This window comes from Gracilinanus agilis, chromosome 4, assembly GCF_016433145.1.
Source record: "Gracilinanus agilis isolate LMUSP501 chromosome 4, AgileGrace, whole genome shotgun sequence".
Classification (NCBI taxonomy): Eukaryota; Metazoa; Chordata; class Mammalia; order Didelphimorphia; family Didelphidae; genus Gracilinanus; species Gracilinanus agilis.
The window spans coordinates 331462325-331487968 of NC_058133.1; positions in this window are offsets into that span (position 1 = coordinate 331462325).

Here is a 25644-nt window from a genome sequence, read left to right on the forward strand (position 1 = left end):
GGGAATAAAGTGAAAAATGTTGAGGATCATTTTGATATAGTGAGATCTGTGAAGAAAGTTTAGAGGTTGAAAACATAGGGAAAACAAAGAAAAGGAAGCAGTTTTGAATAAGAGAAAAATTTGGGGAACTGATCTTCAATAAATAAAACACAGGTAGTGTTAGTAAACTTACTAAATTAGTAAACTGTGAAAGTCAGTGTTTATATCTGTTCATTTATCTATTCCCACTTTTTGGGAGTTTAATAATTTGTTTCAAAATAGCAACATGGAGTTCAATTGCACACAATAAGATAATATTTTTATTCTTTCTTCTGGGTTGTTATTGATTTTATTCTTTTCTCTAATGAGTTGATGATTCGAGAATATGTAGAAATCTAATTTAGAAATAGTTCCCATACCTCTGAGCAACTGTTTTCTATCTATTAAAATATAATCAATTTAATATTTTATGATTGTATTTACTAATTAGACTTAGGCCTTCCTTCCTTCCTTCCTTCCTTCCTTCCTTCCTTCCTTCCTCCCTTCTTCCCTTCCTTCCTCCCTTCCTTCCTCCCTTCCTTCCTCCCTTCATTCTACCACATTCCAGCCTCTAAAGAGTTACATGCAGGAAAAAATGCCAGTGGTATATAAAGCAGTACACTAGGCTTTTGTTCCCCTTCCTCAGGAAAGAGGGATGATAGTTGTTCAGAAAGCTCCAATCCTTATCTTTCTTTTGATGGGACTACTTGCACCTGGCACTATTTTTCATGCCTTGGCTTCTTCAATGAAACCATTTGCAATCTGATATTACTATATTTCTTGATTCCCTTTTTTCCCCACAGTATAAAAAATACATCTGATTCTTCCCTAACACAAAGAGGGACAATTTAGCTTTTCCATTATCACTCCCAGTGGTCAGAGGATTAATTTGGAAGAATGCAGCAGCCCCCAATGCTGACTCTGCACATGTGGATTCATGATGGTCAGATCTAGTCATTTCAAATGGTGACCAGGAGGCTTTGCTTATCCTTCTCAAATAGATGCAAAGCAGAATTGTCTTGTGTATGTCTCCTGACCTGTTTGACCATCTTAACTTAAAAATGAAGAGTTTAGATAATAATAAACATTTTTAAAAACCTTTTACTTTCTGTCTTAGTAACAGCTCTAAGACAGAAAGGTAAAACTAGGCAAATGGTCATAAGAGCTAGAAATTATCTAAGGTCAGATTTGAACCCAGGTCCTCCCAACTCTGGGTCTGGTGCTCTATCCATTGTGTTACCTATCTGTCCCTTGATGGTTAACATTTATTTAACTTTTCCTCAATAGTTAACATTTATTTAACTCTTTGAGGTTTACAAAGAGCTTCATAGATATAATCTCATTTTCTTCTTACTTCAGTTCTGGAAAGAGGGTGCTATTATTCTGGCCCCTATAAGGAAAAAGAGTTGAGAAATTTTCTTGCCAAGGCTCATGGATCCAGTGAGTGTCAGAGGCAATTTCTGAAACATTTCCTTCTTCTAAGTCCAGTGCTCTGTTTACAATATCAGACTGATAATCATTAAAGTCCCTTCCATGTCAAATGGTTTGTGATTTCATGTATCTAGGGCCAATTTTAGAGCCACAATTTTTGAGACAGAAGGAAAGAAACATTTGCTACATTATCAGAGGGTCCCCAATAAATCTACATTGGCAATCATGATGAAAATATGTTCTTATGCCTGTTATATATTCTGCTACTATCCATATTATCTCTTTTATCATTTCTAGTGCCATTCTTCCCTCCTCCTCCAAAAAAAGAAATAGGTTCTGCTAAGATGCAGTAATAATAATAATAATAATAATAATAATAATAATAATAATAATAATAAATGGGAGAATCTTGTAACTTGGAAAGAAAGGAAAGAGGCAGCAGGGATAGCCTCCCACTTAGAAAACAGCAGTTGCTGCCAATTCTTGGAGGGATAAAGATGGGGGCACCTGCTACACAATTCCATTCTCACAGCAGGATGTGATGCTCTTAGCCCTGTGATGCTGAGTATCAACTCTGATGGCAGGTATGGCAGGCCACACCAGTGAGAAGCCTGAAAGAGGATGGGGGAGGGAGGAAGTACAACCTTGGCAAAAATTCTATCTGACATGGATTGATTAATGAGAAATAGCTTGAGTGCACAGAGCTACTGAATACAACACTGATTCCTTTTTTTATTCCTAGCAACTGTCTGATTTCAAACTGGGAGTAATCTCCTTTAACATTGCCTTCCATTTTATTACCAATTTATTCTCTCCTTAGTTTCCAGTTTTACAAGTTGTGACCAAGAATTCTTCTCTTTCAGAACTGGTAGCCACTGTTTAGAAATACTTTTTTAGAAGAAACCACAGATCTGTGTTCTGGGTCTTTAGCTCTGGTTAATAAAGGTTTACCTAAATCAGGGGTTGTTAATATGGTGCCCATAAATCTCATAATGGGTTTGTGGGTATATTTCAGAGAGTCCTGTGAGTTTGGATGGGGGGAAAATGTCTACATCTATCTTTATTTTCACTAAACTTTTGGTTTCCTTTGTTGTCTTATGCATTTTATTTTAGACATTTAAAAACATCATCCTGGGGCACGTAGTAACACAGTGAATAGAGCTCCAAGCTTGGAATCAGGAGGACCTGGGTTCAAATATGGCCTCAGACACTTTCTATCTGTGTGACCCTGGGTAAGTCACTTTACTCTGATTGCTTAGCCCTTATGGTTCTTATGTCTTATAATTAATACTAAGGCAGTAGGTAAATAACAACAACAAATTATTAAAAGAGCAGGGTACTAGGGGTCAAAGGGGCTCAAGGCACAAAGAAGGTTAAAAACGGTTATCTTGGGAATAATTTCTAATCTTTTTGTGACAAGGAGCTTTATAGATAACAGATTGGTGGGACAAGGGGGGAATAGGAGGCTGGTGGAGAGCAATCCTAACTGTGAAGCTTGTGAGTGGCTTGAGGGTGTCTACCTATGTGAGCTTCTGGGTTATGGCAGCAGCTTCCATCCACTACTCCCTCAGCACTAGAAATGTCCATACCCTTCAAGGAGTGGGGCATATGTCCTTTGCTTATTCAACCTGTTCATCATAACCTATTAAGTGGGTACCTAATGTTCCCATGAGCGTAGATATTCAGATGACCAAATGGTTGTGGATTTAGAATTGGCAGGAACTTTAGATCACTTCATCCAAATTATTCATTGTAAAGGAGAGGAAACAGGCCTCAGAGAAAAATGTCTTTTTCTCAAGAACACACCGATAGTAAAAATCAAAGCTGAGATTTGAATGCAGGGTATTGACCTTAAACCCAGTTCTTTTTCTACTATACCTACAGTAGTTTACCTGTGTTTAGAGTTTTAAATTCCATTTAAAAAATGAAACTCCACTGTAATTTCTTTGTTTGTGATTATTTAAACCTGTGACAAATAAAATTCTTAGAGTTTCAGAAGGTTGGAAAATGACCAGATATTGAGATTGGGTTTTTTTTTCTCAGTGTCCAAAGATCCCAGTAAGAGTCACAAAGACAGAAAAGTGTCTCCTTTCTGATGCTACATCATTGGGACCTCTCCTGACAAGCAAAAGGCAATCCTGATTGGTGATATTTAATGAGGAAGTGGGCTAAAAGTTCGCAATTTCTCCCATACTACATCATTGGTGGGATTGAGAGTGGGGAGTAAATGGGGAACATGGTCTAATCATGGGATTCATGCCTCCTCCAGCAATTTGGGATTGGAAAACCTCTCTGGCTTAGTTTTCTCTTTGTAGACCAGGTCATCCCTAACTTTTTTTAGAAAGCAAGGGCATAAGGGTAACTCCTTAGTAGTGTTTTTGAGTTTGGATTGGCTTCTGTTTACAGGATAAACAGAGAGGACCAAGCCAGACCTTGGGACAATCTGGGTGATTACATTCGTTAGGCAGTTCCTGGAAGTGTTTTTCCTATTTGAGATAAACTCAAAAAGTGGGGAATTTAAACAAAGAAGAGAATTTTACAAATTAATATTAATAATCAAATGATACATCATTAAAATTAATTTTCCTCAATCTCTAGGGGTTGACAGAAGGCACCTTTACAAATACATTCCTCCTGAGAATCCCAGAGTAGTAGTACTAGTAATTTGTTTTGTCCAGACCAATAATTTCATTGGTTTAGGGAGGAAGCTCCCTTTCTAATGTAGATTAGCACCTGTTCTGAAATGTATAGTTTTAGAGAAGTGCCTGGCAAGGAGAGATTTAAGTGAGTTGCCCATAGAACAAGTAAATGTCAAAGGGGAATTGAGATATTTCCTCCAGACTGAAATATTATTGTTGTTCAGTCCTTTCTCTTCAGCCATGCTTGACTCTTTCTTACCCCATTTGGGGTTTTCTTTGCAAAGATACTGGAGTGGTTTGACATTTTCATCTCTGGCTCATTTCATAATTGAGGAATTGAGGCCTTCAGGGATAAGTGATTTGCCCAGGATCACACAGCTAGTAAGTATCTGAGGTCAGATTCGAACTCCTGATTCCGAGCCTATTGCTCTGTCCACTGCACCACCTAACTGCCCCAAACTAAAATATCTCCTCCCTATCCAGGCCTGTCACCTCCCATGTAGTCAGCAAACAGGTGTTGCACAGCTCCAGTCTAGCATTTGGTCTGAAGTAATTTCCAACCAGATCCTTGTAGTTTTACATTTTTCTTTTTGGTGGTAGAAGAGGCTAGACTTGGAATGTAAAGAGGAAATCTTACTACCTTATCTCAGGAGAGAGAACTTTTAAGACAGCTTTTTAGTCCTTATTTCTTTCTTTGATTAAATTTATATCTTTACCTGCTCCTATCTAGCTAATCATTCTGCTCAGGACATTTTGTCTTCAAATGGAAGGAGAAAGGGGAAAAAAGCAGCTAATGCTGCTAATGAGAAAAACTGCTTGCAGACCCATCTACAGAACCTGCTAATGCATCCAGATTTATGCAGAACGGTGGCAGGGTCCGCATTCATTACCCTGTTTAAATAATTTCATTTCTTAAAAATAATTATGGCATTGGTGGTGCCATTTTCTAATACATGAGAAGTTCGCAGTAAAATGCCCCCAAAGAGAAGCAAGCACACACATTCATTGTATTTGTTCTGAATTATTGATAAACACCTGAGTTCCCACTGCTCTACTGGCATTCCCATGCTGCCTGGGCTCTGTCTGGCACTTCGGCATGGGCCCACAGGGCAGTGTGCCTGCTTCTCAAGTCTGCACATGGATTCTGCTTGCCTCTGGGAGAGAACAAGGGAACTTCTCCAAAGAGTGACCATTTTCCTACCCAGCAATAAACTCACTTGAATAAAGATCACAAGTAAAAACAAAACAAAACAAAACAAAATGGGTGTCACAACTTCTTTGTTTCATGGAAAAAAAAATACTTGCTCAGCCATTATCACTTGTTTCCAATATGGTGGCATCCAATCACAGTTCCCTTTCTAGCTTGGCCTGCTCTAGGCCAAGGGCCAGAATGCACACCAAGAGACCTGGTGGCTTCGTTCTCCAGGGATGTCAGTTCCATCCAGAGTGAATATCCTGATCATGGGTTCTGGGAGATTTTTTTTTTATCTTGCCTTCTAGAACATTATAACATGATAGGAAGTGCCAGGTCAACAAAATCAGCCTGGCATAGTCAGAGGTAGAAAAAAAATCAAGGTCAAAAGACCTGAATTCAAGTTCTCATTCAGCCTCTTTTTAACTATATAAACTTGGCAAAAGTTACTTAACCTGAACCTCATGTTCCTCATCTGAAAATGGGATGAATAATATCTTTTTCTAGTCATCTCACAAGGAATGTGTGAGAATCAAATGAGATAGAGCTTTGTAATTGGAAAGCAATATTTAAATGTAAGCTATTATTAAGTTTAGTTCAACCAACTAAGGCAGCAAACATTAGAAAGGTAACATTGCGTAGTGACAGCTAGGTGGCACAGGGGATAGAGTGTCAGCCTGATGTCAGGAAGACTCATCTTCCTGAGTTTAAATCTGGACTTAGACACTTACTAGCTTTGTGGCCCTGGGCAGGTCACTTAACCCTGGTTACCTCTGTTCCTCATCTATAAAATGAACTGGAGAAAGAAATAGAAAACCATTCTAGTATCTTTGCCAAGAAAATCTCCAAAGGAGTTGGACACAACTGAAATAAATGAACAACAACATTGCATAGTGAATAGAGAGGGGGCCTCGGAGTCAGAAAGACTTGAGTCTATGACTTGCTTCTGACATATACTGTCTATGTGGCTCTCGCTATGCTGCTTAATCTTTCAGCACCCTTCCTCCTGTACTATATTAAACATGTTCATTATTAATAATCCCTTAATGTGTATGTTGCTTTTAATTTTTGAAATCACTTTTGTATCACTAATATTATTTCACTCAACTCTCCCAGTTACCCTGAGATAATCCAGGCAAGTACCATAACCCTTGTTTAATATGTGAGAAAAAGGAGTCACAATGTATTTAGTGAATTGCTTTAAGACTCCCATATAGGTAACTGCAGAGCCAGAACTGAAGTCCAGGTCTTTCAGCTTCTGGACTCTTGTTCTTCCCACCAGACAAATCAAAGGTCTTTGGGATCAAATCCACCTTTGGGATTATCAGAGGTAGAGACTACTTTGTCATCGACAATAAGTCATGCACCTGAAATCTTTTCTGGAAAAGGGGACACCAACCTGGGTGATCTTCTTGGATGAAATGACTTCATCTTGAGCTTTACCATATTTAAAGATTGATATTGATATGCCTTATCTTGCCTGTTCGATTTGGAAGGTCCTTGAGGACAGGAACTGAATCTGCCCTTTTAGTACCACAAGGATCTAGAATAGTGTTTTCCCTGACACATGTTTGCTTGGTAAAGCTTGGAAATGGACCGAGACCTGGCAGTTGACAAATGATGATGGTGAGCAAAGGCAAGAAGGGAAGAGAACTGTAGGGAGAGTTAAGATAGACACAGAGTCCCTTCCCTCAAGGAGGCTACAATCCAAAGGTGGAGACAGCATGCTTAAATATAGGAATATACAAAGCAGATAACAAATCTAATAGTCTTGAGGGACTTGACCAAGGTAACGTAGGTAGAAAGTGGGAGGAAAATGTAGGATGTGTTCAGGCTACACAAGTCTGGTAAGGTTGGTCTCCTTTGAAAAGAAGTAGATTAAATTTCAAGATCTCCAAGTTTTCCTCCACTCTAAATTCAGCAATACTATGAAGTTCAGAAGTTTGGAGGAATGTTACAAATCTCATAGCTTCTGATTTTATTTGGAGTGTGTGGAGAGAATGTCAAACCAGGAAAAAAGTTCAAACCAAATGAAAGTACTCTAGGAACTCCATGCAGTTTTCCCATCATGAAGATGAGCTACCTAGATTCAGCTGGAATGAAACAGAAAAGCCCTTAGATGCTTCAGGCTGGCCCTCCCCTCCTGGAAAACATAAACAAGGTAATTCAATGGAGAGAAGCAAACTGTGCTTTGAGTATTTGCTGGAGAGGAAGGAGGCTTGATGCACACTTGGAAATTGCTTCTAAACACCACTTCTTGGAGATGAAGTAGTAAAAAAAAATTAAATTTTTAAAAATCAGAGTGAGAGAAAATATAGCCGAGAATCTGTTCAGAAGTGTTGGACCTCTTCCCTCATCAACATAAATGGTCTATGATGACAGCACTTCTCTGATATAAAAGGAATTCTGGAGAGACGATAGAGGAAAAACAAACCCACTCTGTTCTCTGAGCATGCCTGAGCTGCTGCTCTGCCTAAATGCTGCTGTATTATTTGGAAGTGTTAAGTAGACGAAAAATAATAAAGATGGGATCGCCAAGGACTGATGCGTGGATTCAAATTTTGTTAGGGAGATTTGTGTGGCTGTTTAAAAAAACTTAGAATCTTAACCTTAGTGATGGCTTAGCCATCCCAGATGTTACAACAGGTCCCAGGAAATGCCTCTTGGGCCATGAATAATATGATTTGATGCCTTCATTTGACCAAGCAGTCCTCTCATCATTTCCTCTTCATCTCCTGCTCATGGGCTTAATTTCTTTGGCCGGCATTCTGATTCTCTTTACTAACAGGCAATCAATATTACATCATCTCGCTCACTTCGACTCCTCAGACACGATGAGATACATTGGAGCACATTCCTCTGGGGCTTGTTTTTCAACTCCCTGATGCCTGGCAAAGGCAGGAAATGAAAATGCCATGCAAAATCGTGAAGTTTGATTGGCCTGCCGCCCAGACAGCATTAATGCAAGGCTTTAACCCTTCCTTAGACAAGCTGCTGCCTGCCTGTAAGGAATCCATATGTTGGGTCTGGACTTCCACCTGGGATTAATAAATGCTGAACAAGAACATAAGATAACAAGCTAATTGAATGGCCCATTAATTAAAGGGCATGATGTCAATGTCCTGGGATCAATGGATCACAGGTTCATAAATTTAGAGTTAAAAATTATAAGATTAGACCTTATAAATCATCTGCTTCAACCATCTCATTTTCCATTTGAGGAAAACGAGGCTCAGGAAAATGATGGGACTTATCTAAGGTCACAAGGTAATAAATAAAAAATCTGGGATTTGGAAACCAGGTCAATGAACTAATCACTCTTTTTTTCCTAGTTTAAATTGATTTAAAATTAATTTTTTCTAGCATTTATTATTTCTCCATCTAACTACCTCACCAACTGAAGAACAATAAAATCTCCCCAAGAAACCCCTCAAAACAAATAGGCTTATTGCAGCAAAGCAAATTCAATTCTCTTTTCATTGCTATGATACTTGTCAACTTCTGAGTTCATAGTGCTAAGGGGATGATTTACTCAGCTGACCCAAGATAAAAAAAATAAGGGACATTTAGGGCTATTCCAAATAATAAATGTAGTAAAAGTCATTTCTGGCCCTTCCTTTTTCTTTTAGGGTCCTCTGTGCAAAGGCTATTTGCAAAGCTTTAATAAGGCCATAAAATTCCAACCTGTGTCTGAAAGGATACTGATTTTGAAAACAGAGCCCCTTAAATCATACTGGTTAAACAATGTGGGTTGACCCTTTCCACTCTTTAGGTCTACAACAGTATTGCCCGAGAAGAAAGTGGCCTTGAACCAAAGCCCAACCAGCTTTTCTACAGAGATGATTTTTCAGCTATTTCTTGAGAAAACTGACCTTTAAAAACTCATTTATCTCCCAGGAAACTTAAAAAAATTCTAGAATCAGTACTGTCTACCTTTCCTTTCTCTGCTGCAAGATGGCACTTAGTGGATCTGGGAAATTCAATATATGATGATGATGATGCCAGACTTTCTGATACTGAATGATAATGATGATCATAATAATAATGATAATGCCTTTCAAATGGTTTGGAAATGGGATTTGAAGGATTATTTTATCCTCTACTGGTTCAGACAATAGGCAATTTTATAGCCACCCCCTTTTTTCTCTCTCAATTCCTTGCAAAAGAGGGCAGAAGATAATTGTAGTATAATGCTTTGCACACACCCAGCAACATGTTGAAATTGAAACTCTGGTTTAAAGGAAACAGACAAAACATAGGAATTATGATTATAATTATATAATTATGGCCACAATTATATAATGTATAATTATAATCTGATTATAAATCAAGGAATCCTTATGTATATTTGGTAAGTCTTCCCCATAAATTCTGGGCCCATCAGAACCTGTACAACGATTTTTCCAATAGTTTTATTTTTAATGTCATCAGGTTCTCATGGAAGACATTTCACTTAACTTGTAAGATTACACATATTTGTTGCTTGGCTGAGCCTTTAAAAAAATAGAAAGATAGAATCTATTGTTGACACTCATTTTTCACATCACAGTAATCTCTGGATATACTTTCTCTAAGAGCTAAAACCTTCCCTTTTAACAAAGAAAAACAATTAAAAAATAGCCAATGTATTGTGATAGTGATAATGTATTCATTGTTCAATCAATCAATCAATTTTTAATTAATTACTATGTTTCTTGAAGGGACTAGGCCAAAAACAAACCTTGCCTTCAACGATCTCACATCTAAAGGAGTTCGGGTCTATATAACTAGAGAAGTTAGAGTACATACAGAGTAATAGAAAGGAATGGTACTGGAGAAGGCACTGGAAGCTAGGAGTGAAGGTTGAAAAAGAAGTCTCTTGCCAGAGAAGGTGGCATTTGATGTGAGTCTTGAAGAAAACCAGGAATTCTAAGAGGCAAAAATGAGGAGTGAGAGAATTCCAGACATGGGATGACATTCAATGCAGAGGCACAAAGGGAAAAGAGAGTTTAATTGGGGGTGTTGTGAGATTCAATTGAGATAATGGACATAAAGCATTTTGCAAAACTTAAAGTCATATATAAATGCCAATTATTATTATTATTTTTATTATTGTTTTTGTCACTAGCCTCCAGTTGTCAGGCCTTCCATCTGGTGATGACTATGGTCCCTGAGTTTTCTACTATATTTTTGTCTAGCTCAAGCATTCTTTATAGAGCAACAAAGGGGTGTACTAGAAAATGTTTAACCAGGCTGGGTGGAAATTGGTGTAGGAAGAGTATGCATCTATATCTTTAAGTTTAATCTTCATTATTAGTACTTCATTAAGTCTTGACAACTAACAAAAGAATAATTCAAACCCTGCTTTATAGCAAGGCACAGTTTCTGAGTTGTAAATGCCCACATTAAAAATGAATAATGGACTTCCAACATGATTATAGCTGGCTCCAGCAAACTCCTGAACTAAGAAGAAGAAAGATCATATGGCTATAACAAAGAATATGTGGAGAGGAGTAATATGTTAAAAAAAAAAGCTGAGAAGATATGAAAGGTCCAGGTTGTGAAAAGTTTTAACTGTCATATAGAGATCCTAAGATTTGTTCCATGAAGTAATAGGGACTCTCTGGAGTTGATTGAGGGAGAGAGTGATGTGATCAGATCTTCTTTTTTAGGAACATCACTTTGGCAGTTTTGTGGAGGATGGAATGGAGTGGGGAGAGATTTGAGTCAGGGAGACTAATTAGGAAGCCATGGAAATGTTGCAAGTTAGAAATGATGAGGACCTGAACCACCATCTCAAGAGGAGAGAATTATGTTCCATTATCTGCTGTTAGGACTATTACTGGTTTTTCATTTGCTCATTTTGGCTTCCTTTTAGCAAGCTTTTCATTTACATCACTGTAGCCAGAGTGTATAATTTTATTTTTTTTTGCTTACTTTTCTCTGCTTACATTATTACAAAGTTTTCCATGTTTCTCTGATTTCCTCATATTTATTCACTCCTATTGCATAGTAATAGGATAGAGTGCTGGCCCTGGAATCAGGAACTCATCTTCCTCAGGAAAAAATCTAGCCTCAGACTCTTACTAGGTATATGACTCTGGGCAAGTCACTTAACCCTGTTTACCTCCCTTTCCTCATCTATAAAATGAACTGGAGAAGGAAATGACAAACGACTCTCGTATCTTTACCAGTAAAACTCCACATGAAGTCACAAAGAGTCAGACATGCCTGAAATTACTGAATAACAACATAGCCATATAATATTCCATTACATTCATAGACCATACTTTGTTGAGTATTTCCCAATGGAGGGCATTTTGGTTCTAGTTCTTTGCTACCTCAAAAAAAAGTACTCTTATAAATATCTAGATAGACATTAAATCCTTTATTCTATAGCCCCAGTCCCAAAGATTATTCTCAATCAATGAGGAAAGTTCTCAAGCAAGGGACTTTGGGACTAGTGCTACACTATCTTTTTTTTTTTTTTTAAATTTGTTGGTTATACTACCTTTTACATTCTTAGTGTATGTGCCTAGGAATGGAGTCACTTGTTCAAAAGGTTTGGATGGTTTAATATCCTCCCTTCTCACCTACCTTTTTTCATAATTTGAGGCTCCTAGAGAGAAGACTACCTTATTAGCTAGTGCTAGGCACATAAAGGCATCTGGTGAATATTTCTGAATGGAATTGCATAGAACCCAAGTAACTACTTGTAGCAAGTACATTGTTGTTGTTTTTTCAAGAAAAGATTCTCATGAAATCCACGGAAAAACCGAAACACTTAATTTCTTTTAGGCCCATCTACTACCTTTTTGTTTGCCTTTCAGCACTGATAATGGTCAGACAGGATATTATCATCCAGCTAGCTCTAGGATAGAACACAGGGTTTTGGAGTCATGTTTCTCTAAGAAGATAACCCAATTTGTCAATGGATACAAAAAGAAAATAAGAGTAATGAATATTTGTCAAGGTCCTTGCTAGATTAATTATCACCAAGAGGTAAATGAAAAGACTGATGTTTGAGGAGATGGGACTGAAGTCCAAAGGGAAGCTAAGTATCCAGGAAAATGAGATCAAGGATTGACACAACATAAGACAAGATCAGAAGATCCAAAGTTCCATATGAAATTATTTATAATCTAGTTAATAAACTGCAAGATATTGTTGCTTTAGCACTGAATCAAAGGAAAAGCAAGGTCCTGATTGTCAGTTTTGAAGACACTCTTGTCCGTTCCTATTTTTGAGATCCCCAGAATTTCAAGGGCTAATACCTTTCTCTTGGGAAAGATTCTTGTGTAGTTGGGACAAGGTTAGAGGAAAAGAGTGGCTAAGGTAATTTATCAAGTTGATTCAGGGTCAGAGTGGATTAAAGTTAGAAAGTGAGATAATTTGTCTTTAGGTAAAAACCAGTCTTTTGATTCCCTATCTGATATCAATTTGTAGTCTTTTAGGATTTCTTGAGGGTCTAGTGTTTTCCCTATGTGTTACTGGGTTCCTAGGATTCTTTAGGCAGTATCTTAAGGTCATAGATATAAAATTGGAAGGGAAACTTAGGGACATCTAATCCAATTCCTCATATTTAAGATGAGAAACTGAGAGATTGGGATCAGATTAAGTTCCCAAGTGACAGAGACAATCTTTAAACACAAAACCCCCTATTTTAGATACGGCATCCAATTTCACATAGATGGACAAAATCCCATGGATAGAAGAATAGCAACATGATTTAGTTTAGTTTCTTGCAGGAGGAAAGGTAGCACTTGCAATGGACAGAGTACTGGAAATCAAGAAAATATGTTTGAACCCAACATAGACACTTAGTAGGTGTGTGCTTGAACAAACCACCTTCTCCAAGCCTTAGTCTCCCCATCTGTAATAATAATAATCATATCTACCTCACAAATGATGTGAGGAACAAGCGAGATAATACATGCAAAGCACTGTTCAAATCTTAAAATGCTAGTCAGATGTTAGCTATCATTATTGTTACCTTATTTTAAATTTTGTTTTCAGAAATGCCTTTAGTGCAAGGTACAAAGTCACATTAAAAAAAAGTGAGTATTACTCAAGTGACTTGACAAGCAACGTTGTCTAGTGGACAGAGCTTCTGGCTAATGGCCAGCAATCTGGCTTCTGATTTTAGCTTTCTCTCTGTAGTTCCATTCCTGGGGGCCTTCTGGTCCCATATATATGTAAATCATGGCACAGTAATATAGTCAGATTCCCAGAATAAAACCCCACCACCTATCTAATTCTTGCACAGGGGAATTGTGTGAATTAAGGAGATAATGCTGTCTGCAGAATGCTTTGATCTCCTAAGAAGAGAGCTATATTCATACAAAGTATTATTCAGTATCTACCCATGTGCAGAGCTTAACAAGCAGCACAGTATGCTGAAAGCAAGAGACCTCTGTACTTTTCCTACTGATGACCTAAGCTGAGATTGATGTCTAAAGCACAGGGAGCTCTTTGCATCAACTCTTTACTTTAGATAAAAGTTTCTGGCTCTATCAAAGATTTTCAACATTATATCACTGTGTTAGAGAAGTCATATTTCTATCTCTGCCCCCCCCACTCCGTTGGAGAAAAGGGCCCTTTGAGGGTACTCATCTAATGGATGCCACATTCTGATTGGTTTCATTTATCATCACCTTTGTCCATTATGGAAATACATTTCCACTTGAATGCAAGCTAAATAAATTAGGACTCTTCAGACTGGAAAGAGGAAGCCTGATAGAATAAAATCATACTTGTTTATAAAATGATGAAGGATATAGAAAGGAGCCTTGCACAGACAATAGTGCTCAATAAATGTTTGTGGACTTACTGATTGAGTGAATGAATGAATAAAGGACATACGGTAGGTCTTAAAAGGTAAAGAGCTAAAGCTGGAAGGGTCCTCAGAAACCATCTAGTTCATCTCTTCTTCTGCTCACATTTTCCAGATGAGGACATGGAGCATCATGGATATTATTCTATCTATAAGATCTCAGTAAATTGAAAATTGGGATACCTTCATACTTCAAAGAAGCTTCCAAGACAAACAGAAGGGAGTACTGCTTTACATAGTAGATAGTAAACTTATGGAATGATTACTCTCCTAACCCATCTTTAGCTTGGAAGCTCAAAGGTTCTTACATGATCATAGATTTTGAGCTGGAGTCACCTTAAAAGCCAGCAAGTCCAACCACATCCCTTTACAGATGAGGGAACTGAGATTCAGAGAGATAAAGTGCTTGCCTAGGGTCAATCACTCAATTGATAAACATTGATTAAACACCTACTGTATGCCAAATATAGTGCTAAGCTGTACAAAAGAGACAAAAGATAGTCTTTTTCCTCGAGGAGCTACAATTTAATGGGGAAGACAAGTAAAAAAACACACTTACACACACACAAGCGAACAAACAAGTCATATAGAAGACAAATAGGAAATAATTAAAAGAAAAGCCCTTGAATTAGGAGCAAGTGGGGAAGGCTTCCTTTAGAAAGTGGGATTGGGACTTAAAGTTGTGGAGATCAGTAGTAGGAGTGGGGAAGGTGGAGCATTCCAGGCATGGGAAATGGCCAGAGAAAATGCCTAGAACTGAGAGATGGGGCATTTTATTCATGGAACCCACAAGAGGCCAGTGTCACTAGATTGATGAGTATATGATGGATGGTCAAACATAAGACTGGAAAGGCAAGAGGAGGCTAGGTTAGGAAGGGCTCTCAGTGACTAATGGAGCTTTTTGTATTTCCTTCTGGAGGTAATAGGGAGTCAGTGGAGTTTATTGTGTAGGAGAGTGATGTGGTTGGACCATTGTCACATGTTGGTAATCTTCTAGGTTGCTTATGAAGGTAGGTTTCCCTGACTTCAAGTTTAGTGCATTGATTACTATGCCATGATGAGATTGAATCTTACTTTATACATGTCATGTCATTTTTGAAAACATTAATAGACCAAAATGTTAACTTCATGGCTGATTGATCCATAATTGTTTATTAAGGGAAAGCTGAGATATTAGAGATATCATGTTAATATTTCTGAAAATATTAAAAGACTTCAAAAGAATTTTGATAAATTCATGGATTTTAAGGGATTATTAAGGGAAAGCAGGGATATTAGGGAGGACATCTCATATGTTAGAAGAATAGCAGTGATAAACTAACAAATTATTAAGTGCTTAGTATATTCTAGGTATTATGTTAAGTGCTGCAGAATCAAAAACCCTGCCCTGGAGGAGTAGAATAACCATACATCCCCATCAAACCCTGTTGTGGGTAATACTAGACTGGTCTGATCCTTGTCATGATCTAGCCTGGCTCTGTTCATACCCTTATACTCTTATATCTCCTGAAAGTGCTTTGTACTATGAAAGAAAGTATAATTCACTCTCTGATCTGAGAATAGTACTACTTTCATTAAAAGAAGAAGATCCACCATTTTTTTTTTTAGTTGGACTAGTTGGCTCTTCATGGTGCAAGAAAAGGGTAACTGATTGTGCTTGCTCAAAATTTCACTGCTATGGAAATGGAGAGACCAGACTAGTCTTGTAGAGCAATTTTACAAGATAGAGGCACATGTGTGAGGGCCTCAGGGGTCCCTTCCACAGGGAGCTATTGTCTGTCTCCTTTGACTTTCTGTGACATTTTCTTTGTATCATGGTTTCGAATTTATTTCTAGATCAGAAATTTCTTAAGGGCAGGGAAGTTATCTTGATAATCATTTTTGTATTCTCCTCTAGCATCTGGCCCCAAATAGATACTCACCAAATGTTTATTGAATGGAAAAAGCCCCCATGATTCTGATCCTTGGAGCACAGATATAAATAAAGCCAGAAGCATTATCAATTGACTTGCTACCCTGCTAGATAACACCACACTACCAAGCCAGAGCCCTGAAAACCCACTTAACAATGAATCGACAAAGCCCTAATTGACTTAATTAAACTTGAAAATGCAGTGACCAGGATTTTTATCCTACCACTGACAGTACTGGGTTAATGGATTTTTAGAGAGAAATCTTCTAATCCTACTGGATCTAGTTTCTATCTCAAGAGGACTTAAGCACTATAGGAATAGAGCTGATAATGTTCTGAGAAAGTTTGAGGGTGTTATATAAGAGTACATCATAAACCATCCTTGTCAATTGATGTTGTATCTTTATTTCCTTAAAAAAATCCCACTCTGATGAACAGCTAAGTAATGTTTTTAATGAGCTTTGCAGTTTTGGTATGCATATCTTTGAAATAGTTAAGGTTTCGTTCAGTAGATTAGCAGAATTGGTTTAAAAATTTGTGTTAATTATAGGTTTAATCTGCTGCATACTTTCTCCCCTTTATTTTTAGTTAAAAATCAGAAAATTCCAAACCACAAAACTCTCAAATGTTTTCATGAAAAAGAATCCTGGAATTACTATACTCACTAGAGGTAGTCAAATAGGATGATGAGACCTTGCCAGATGAGTTTGGATCATGGAACTTGGAGAACTTAACCTGGAGAAGACTGGTAGGGTTGTGGAAATCATCGTGGTTTTCAAATAATCTAAGGACTATTATGTGGAAGAAAGTTTAGATTGTTCTACCTGGCCTCATAGGACAGAACATGGAGCAGGGGATGCAAGTTATAGAAAGGTACATTTCAGCTTAGTAGATGGAAAATTTTCTTTACAGTTTTTGTTGTTGTTAAACCTGTGATTTCATTGGCTTAAGCAACTCCCTTTTCAAATGAAGATCCACACCTGTTCTGTAGTTTATTAACTCAGAGAATTGCCTAGAGTCTTGAAAGACTATGTGACTTGTCCAGAGCCACACAGGCATCATTTGTCAGAGGCCTGAGTGGAACTCAAGTCTTGTTGACTCAGAGTAATTTTCTATCTTGTTTCTATTCAGTCATTTTAGTTGTTTCTGACTCTTCATTACCCCATTTGGAGTTTTCTTGGCAAAGACACTAGATTGATTTGCCATTTTCTTCTCCAGCTCATTTTATAGGAGAAAACTGAGACAAACAGGGCTAAATGACTTGCCCAGAGTCACGTAAGTGTCTGATGCCAAATCCGAATTCAGATCTTCCTGATTCCAGGCCTGGTACACTATCCACCGTGTCACTTAACTGCCCCAACTACTAATTCTAACTACTAATTCATTATTCCATTATGCCTCTCTCTTAAATTAGAATTATCCAAAAGTGAAATTGCTGCTTCTGGAAATAGTGGGTCCCTTACTCCTGAAAGTGTTCAAATGAAATTTGGGTGTGCCCCTTGTTAGGAATGATATAAAAATATAGAGAGAATATTCTTATATAGGTTTAAATTTTAGTAAATGACCTGCAAGTTCCCAAAACACCAGTGCTTGGTGGAAATTTCTCTATCTATGGTCATTCATTCATGAAGTTGATGGCTTCAACTGCTAAGTCATTTGTCTTTTTTCAGTTCATATCCTTGATGTCTCTATAGCATCTGACATGTTGACTATCCCTTCCTCCTGGATGCTCTCCTTCACTGAATTTTTTAACACTATTCTCTTCTGGTTCTCTTATTGTTTGACCCTTCTCAGACTCCTTTACAAAATTGTCATCCATTTTGCCCCCTTCTTTATGGTAGAACCCAAGACTGTCTTGGAATCTTTTATCTTCTCTCTCTGCTCTTTCTTCAGCAATCTCATCAACTTCTATGACTTTACAGACCATTTCTTTCCTGATATAATCTAATTTACATATCAGTTCCTCAATTCTGTCCTTATTCTAGTCCAGTGATGGGCAAACTATGGCCTGCAGGCCAGATGCAGCCCCCTGAAATGTTCTTTCTGGCTGCGAGACATTATTCCTAGTCTGACAAATACAATGAGTAGGATACAATACAATGAAACTTCAAAAGTGTTGCCTTAGAAATAGACTGACAGATGAGCATTTCCTTTCCTTTGGCCCCCATCTTTATAAAGTTTGCCCATCACTTTTCTAGCCCTTTATTACAAACTACCTCACGGACATCTCTATCTGGATGCTCCCTAGGCATCTCAGTGTCAGCATATCCCAAACACAACTTAATTTTCTCTTGCCTATTTCTTTTGAGGGCTCCACCATCTAGGTTTGCAGCCTTGAAATCATTCTAAACTCTTGATTTTCCCTTACCTTCTATATACAATTAGTTATTAAGTCTTATCTATTTTATATCCCTGGCATTTCTCTTTTCCATTTCCTCTAGACTCACACATCCACCACTCTAGTTCAGGTCCTCATCACCTTTCTCCTATACTTTTGCAATGATGTCCTAATTGGTCACCTCCTCTCACCTCAATCAAGTCTGTCTTCTTTCCAATCTACCCTTCACAAAGCTGCCAAATTGAAATTCCTAAAGCATAGGCCTGGCCATGCTACCGCCCTGATGGAGAAGCTTCAGTGACTCTCTATTGCCTATTGGAGAAAATATAAATTTCTGTTTAGCATTTAAAGTCCTTCACAGTCTGGTTCCAACCTCTCTTTCCAGATTGATTTCATATTCTCTCTTTTATTCAGTCTGTATTCTAGCCAAATTGGCCTAATTACCATTATTAATACTTTGTGTTCTGTGTCTGTCTTTGTGGCCTTGCATAAGCCTTATGTCCTACTTGCTCTCTCTTTTCACCCCTGGCTCTTTGGAACTCTTAGTTCCCTTCCAATATGAGCACAAGCACTGTCTGTCATAAGAAGCATATCTTGATTTCCCTAGATAGTGCTCCAGTCTTCTTTACACTCCCCTGCAAATTCCTTTTTGTTTATTTTGCAGATATTTTATATTTATTCACATGTATACATGTTTTTTAAACATCTGTTAGAATGGAAATCCCTTGAGGGCAGGAATTATTTATTTTTTTTTATTTTGTATCTTTAGCATCTATCACAGTGCCACTCACTTTATAGGTATCTAACAAATGCTTTTTGAATTTAAATAAAGAAAAGAAATATAAGGAAAGGACATCTGAAAATCGTTTGTTTACTGGCCCTTTTCAAAGACCTGTGTCTTTTAGAACTGGCAGAACACACAAAAGTCCAAAATGAGTATGAGATCCAGGTTGTTAAACCAAGCAAGGATAGGATGGGTAATTGACAGTGGTCAAAGTGTCAGGTAAACAGCAGAGGTCCTACAAGGCAGATAATGGGTTTTGAGAAAGTCTAATACCAGCTATCAGAGATGAATATAGGAGAGATTAGGGTCCTGGAGTAGGAGGTCCAGTCCCTAGGGAAACTGGGATAGAAGGCATAGTGTTAGGTCAAGAACTCAGTTGTTGGTGCAATGGAACAAGGGACACTAGACTTGGACTACTGATTCAATGGTAAGTCATTGGACTTCTATTTTTTCTCTTTTAGAATAAGGTCCTATTCTATAGGCTGGGGTCATACTTTGAGGCAGGATTTAAATGTCCACAGTTGGAATCACAGGATCATAGTTTCAGAATGGAATAAATCTTAGGGACAATTCTGGATTGGGACTGACTTAAACCACTTTTCTCTTAATTTAGATTTTATGTTGGAACAAAATTAAACATTTGTAGAGCATTCAACAGTTGACAAAAGAAACTAAGTCATTTTGTTCAGTCATTTCAGTTATATCTAACTCTTTGGGACCCCTTTTGAGGTTTTCTTGGCAAAAATCCTAGAATGATCTGCCATTTCCTTCTCTAGTTTATTTTATTTTTAAATTTTTTTAATTTAAAAAAAATATTATTCCTTCCTTTTTTAAAAAATATTTTATTTTTTTTAGAAAAATTCTCCATGGTTACATGATTCTTGTTTTTACTTTCCCCTTCACCCCTCTTCACCCCCTCCCCCATATCCAATGTGCATTTCCACTGGTTTTAACATGTGTGATCAATCAAGACTTATTTACATATTATTGATAGTTGCATTGGTGTGGTCATTTAGTGTCACATCCCCAACTATGCCCGCATCAACCTATGTGTTCAAGCGGTTGTTTTTCTTCTGTATTTCCACTCCTGCAGTTCTTCCTCTGAATGTGTATAGCATTCTTTTCCATAAATCCCTCGGAATTGTCCTGGGTCATTGCATTGCTGCTAGTACAGAAGTCCATTACATTCGATTTTACCACAGTGTATCAGTCTCTGTGTACAATGTTCTCCTGGATCTGCTCCTTTCACTCTGCATCAATTCCTGGAGGTCTTTCCATTTCACATGGAATTCCTCCAGTTTATTATTCCTTTGAGCACAATAGTATTCCATCACCAGCATATACCACAATTTGTTCAGCCATTCCCCAATTGAAGGGCATCCCTTTGTTTTACAGGTTTTTGCCACCACAAAAAATGCAGCTATAAATATTTTTGTATAAGTCTGTTTATCTATGATCTCTTTGGGGTACAAACCCAGCAATGCTATGGCTGGATCAAAGGGCAGGCAGTATTTTAGAGCTCTTTGGGCATAGTTCCAAATTGCCATCTAGAATGGTTGGATCAGTTCACAGCTCCACCAGTAATTTATTAATGTCCCAATTTTGCCACATCCCCTCCAACATTCATTACTCTCCCCTTCTATCATTTTGCACCAAGATAAATTCAGAATGAGTGAATGACTTGAATATAAAGAAGGAAACTATAAGAAAATTAGGTGAATATAGAATAGTATACCTGTCAGATCTCTGGGAAAGGGAAAATTTTAAAACCAAGCAAGAGTTAGAGAAAATTACAAAATGTAAAATAAATACTTTTGATTATATTAAATTAAAAAGTTTTTGTACAAACAAAAACAATGCAACCAAAATCAGAAAGGAAACAACAAACTGGGAAAAAATCGTTATAACAAGATTCTGACAGAGGCCTAATTACTCAAATATACAAGGAGCTAAATCAATTGTATAAAAAATCAAGCCATTCCCCAATTGATAAATGGGCAAGAGAAATGAATAGGCAATTTTCAGATAAAGAAATCAACACTATCAATAAGCACATGAGAAAGTGTTCTAAATCTCTAAGAATTAGAGAAATGCAAATCTAGTTTATTTTAAAGATGAGAAATCAGAGGCAAACAGGGTTAAGTGATTTGCCCAGGATCACTCAGCTAGTAAATGTCTGAAGCCAAATTTCAACTTGGGTCTTCCTGACTCCAGGTCCAACTACTGTGCCACCTAGCTGATCATTTTATATTTTACTAAGTCATAGCAAGAGGCTATTCAACAGAAATAGATATTAAGATCACCCTGAATGAATTCAGCTGGGCTAAATTTGTTGCCCGATTTATCCATTTTGATTCACTAGCCAAATAACAGAGAGATCTAGAGGTTCCTCCTGGCTGCTTTGTACTCAAAAGTTGCAGCAATTTAAGTTGTTAAATAGTCAAGACAATCAAGTCTTGAAAGTTGTCTTAATAACTTAAAAAATTTTATTCATAATCTTACCTTCTATCTTAGAATTACTACTGTGTATTGGTTCTAAGGCAGAAGAGTTGTAAGGGCTAAGCAATGAGGTTTAAGTGACTTGCCTAGGGTCACGCAGCTAGGAAGTGTCTGAGATCAGATTTGAACTTAGAACCTCTTGTCTCTAGGCCTGGCTTTCCATCCACCAAGCCACCTAGCTGCCCCTCTTAATAACTTTTAAGGAAAAACTAGTGTAAGTTGCATGGAAGAAAAGATTATGATTTGGCTCCTACCAAACTATCAAGGGACCATCAAGCACAAAAGCTTTATTTTGTATATTCAACTCAATAAACATCCATTAAGTGTCTGCTATGTCCCAGGTACTATTTTAAAATCAGGGGATACAAAAAGAGAGGCAAAAGGTAGCCCCTGTCCAGTGACCCAGACATGTAACTAACTTGCCTAATGTAGCCCAGGCAGTAGGCAACAAAGCTGTGCTGTGAACCTGAGTCTGTTGACTCTAAATAAATCACTTTCCACTATATCAGAAGCCTCTAAGATTTCAGTGTACAGTAGAAGTTAGTCAAGAGCAATTCTTAACTAAAGTGACTGTTTTCAAAACTAAAGTGACTATTTTCAAAGAGCACTTATTTGGATATACATAGTATGGAGTTAAAAAAATCATTCTCGTATTTTATAATAACATTTTTATTGCACTACTTCTACCCCTCTCTCCACTCTCTTCTCAAAGGTGCCATACAAGTAACTTATAAAAATTAATGTTCTCTTTGGAATTAGGGAAGCACCTTTGATGATCACCACTGCCTTTCTCTGGATGGAAATGCGTGATGTGCCTGACAAGTGTATTTCCTTTGAGAATCCAATTTTTAATCACTTTGGTTCAAAATGATAAGAAGCAGCTCTCTCTGCATACTGAAAAATTATAGGATACATTTTAGGAAAGATTTGAAAGAATCATAGTAAAGAACTCAGACTAGACTCAGGCAATTTAAAAATAATCAATAGCTGGTGAATCAGGTAAAAAATATTGTTTCTAAATAATAAAATGGATACAGCAAGTAAGAGATGCAAAGGGACTAGAGCATGTTATTTGATAGGTGTAAGAAATGTGGCTACAAGTGTATGATAAATTAAATCTTCATAGTAGAGCGTTTTCTCCCAACCAGAACACCCTAGAGAAATCAGTTGGATACCTACACTATAATACCAGTTTTTTCATTAACTCATGTTAAAGTCACATTGGGAACTTTGCTGAACAAAAGGGATTTCCTAGGATTCTAAACAAGCATAGATTGGACAACTTCTGATTTCATAAATAATCTTCGCAGATGCATGAATTTATGGATGGTGGTTTGCAACATGAAATTGAAACCATTGGGATGGGGTACAGGAAAGGAGCAGTCACATAGTGGAATGTATGGTATGGAAAGGCAAAAAGTTGAATCTAGCACCTGAAGACATAAAGCTATTGAGGACACTGGCCAGCTGGGTGCTTTCTTACCCAGCTAAGAGTAGCTTTTATTTTATTTTATTTTATTTTTTATTTTTTTGAACCCTAATATATTTTATATATATATCCTTCTATATTAATTTTATTTGTTACAGGGCTAGGCAATGGGGGTTAAGTGACTTGCCCAGGGTCACACAGCTAGGAAGTGTCTGAGGCCAGATTTGAACCCAGGACCTCCCATCTCTAGGCCTGGCTCTCAATCCACTGAGCCATCCAGCTGCCCCCTTAAGAGTAGCTTTTAAAAGTAACTCCCAATATAGACTCTAAATGATCACCCTAGTGCAAATATTAATAATATGGAAATAGGTCTTGATCAATGACACACATAAAACCCAGTGGAATGGCTATGGGAGGGGGTGGGAGAAGGGGAGGGAAAGAACATGAATCATGTAACCATGGGAAAAAACTCTTAATTAATTAATTAATTGATTAAACTTAATAAAAAAAGTATCCCCCAGTGTGTGCAAATCCTGAGAGTAAGCTTTAGAAATGAATCTTACATGTGCAAGGTTAGAAAGAGAAGTGGTTAGCATCTTCTCAGAGGAACAAGAAATCCCTCCCTTCCTTTATGCCCTAAAAAGAGTAAATGAATAGTTGTGAGAAAGTAGAGTTTAGGGAGGGAAGCCCTCTCTCTGTATTGCCTTCTCTTGTATAGATCTCTCTCCGACTCCAATCATTATATGACCAGTGTTATTTGAAGGTAGTGATTATGACTCTCTGCTTCCAAATATTAACTACTGACTATCAACCATTATGGCTTTATTTGTATGAATACTGAAGACTTCTTCTAGAGACCCTCTTTAAAATATAAATGCCTCTGAAAATGTCCTACCTTAAGCTTTAATCGATTAACACATTGTTAGCAGGTAGGTGAGAAGATGCATGGGATAGACAGTGGACTTAAGGCATGGGACACTCTTGAGAGAAGGATGAGACACCTAAGCCAAGGAAAAGAATTGAAGAGGGAGAAAGGAGATTGACAGGGTAGGAATGGGCTGAAGCCAGTTTTGCCTATTTCATCATCTAATGTTTTGTAATTGTCCCTGACTTGACCATGCAACATTATTTTTATATGCTACCTTGGGCACTTATGCCATAAGTCTGGGAACTCCTGGTGTAGAGGATGCCTTTAAACTGACTTTTTCATGGCATTTGGTAGGGAGGTAATTGTCTGTTAATTAATATAGTCTGTAACTAAGGCACCTAGCATCCTCTGGAGGACCAATAAATTCTTATTGACTAACTGTCTGCATCTCTGACTAATTGACTGACCCTCCCTAAGCATAATGACTATTTTTATTAGGGAAGTATATGAAAATTCTATTCTAATTGAGTATATAGCATTGAACCAAACAGTATCTGGGTATAAAATTCTTCATATTCTGTCTCTACCTCTTCTTCTGGTTCTTTCTATGCATCTCTGACTCTTTTTTCTTTTTTCCTCTTCCTCCTCCTCTTCCTCTTCTTCTTGTTCTTGCCCTTCTTATTCTTCTTGTTCTTGTTCTTTTTGTTCTTCTTGTTCTTTCTTCTCCTTTCCGATCTCCTCCTTTCTCTTTGTCTGTTTGCTCTCTTATATACATACAAAAGGATTTTCACCCTTGCCTTATGAGTCGTTACTTGTACTGCCATTTTATCTGTGTCAAAAGAATTTTAACACAGATACATTTTATGCAGCTTATAGTTAAAAAGGATCTTGACTCAAGAGCTGCCCAATCAAACTAAAGTGTAAAGATGACAACCTATCAATTTGACTCACAGAATCCTTAAGAAAGGAATCTTAGTTTTATCTTGTCCAGATCACTTACTTTTACAAATGATGCCCCAAGAAAGGGTGACTTATCCAAGACTCATTAGGGGCAAAGTCAAAACTTTGCCAGATAATACCTAAATAATCCCATATCAGAAAAAGAAATTGAACAAGCCATCAAAGAACTCCCTAAGAAAAAAATCGCCAGGGCCTGATGGATTCACAAGTGAATTCTATCAGACATTCAAAGAGCAACTAATCCCAATACTATACAAATTATTTGATGATAAGCAAAGAAGGAGTCCTACCAAATTCCTTTTATGACACAAAAATGGTACTGATTCCAAAGCCAGGGAGATCAAAAACAGAGAAAGAAAACTACAGACCAATCTCCCTAATGAACATAGATGCAAAAATCTTAAATAGAATACTAGCAAAGAGACTCCAGCAAGTAATTAAGAAGATCATCCACCATGATCAGGTGGGATTTATACCAGGAATGCAAGGTTGGTTCAACATTACGAAAACGATCCACATAATTGACCATATCAACAGTCTAACAAACAAAAATCACATGATCATCTCAATAGATGCTGAAAAAGCCTTTGACAAAATACAGCATCCATTCCTATTGAAAACACTGAAAAGTATAGGAATAGAAGGACCTTTCCTAAAAATAATAAACAGTATATACCTAAAACCATCAACAAACATCATATGCAATGGGGATAAATTAGAAGCCTTCCCAATAAGATCAGGAGTAAAACAAGGATGCCCATT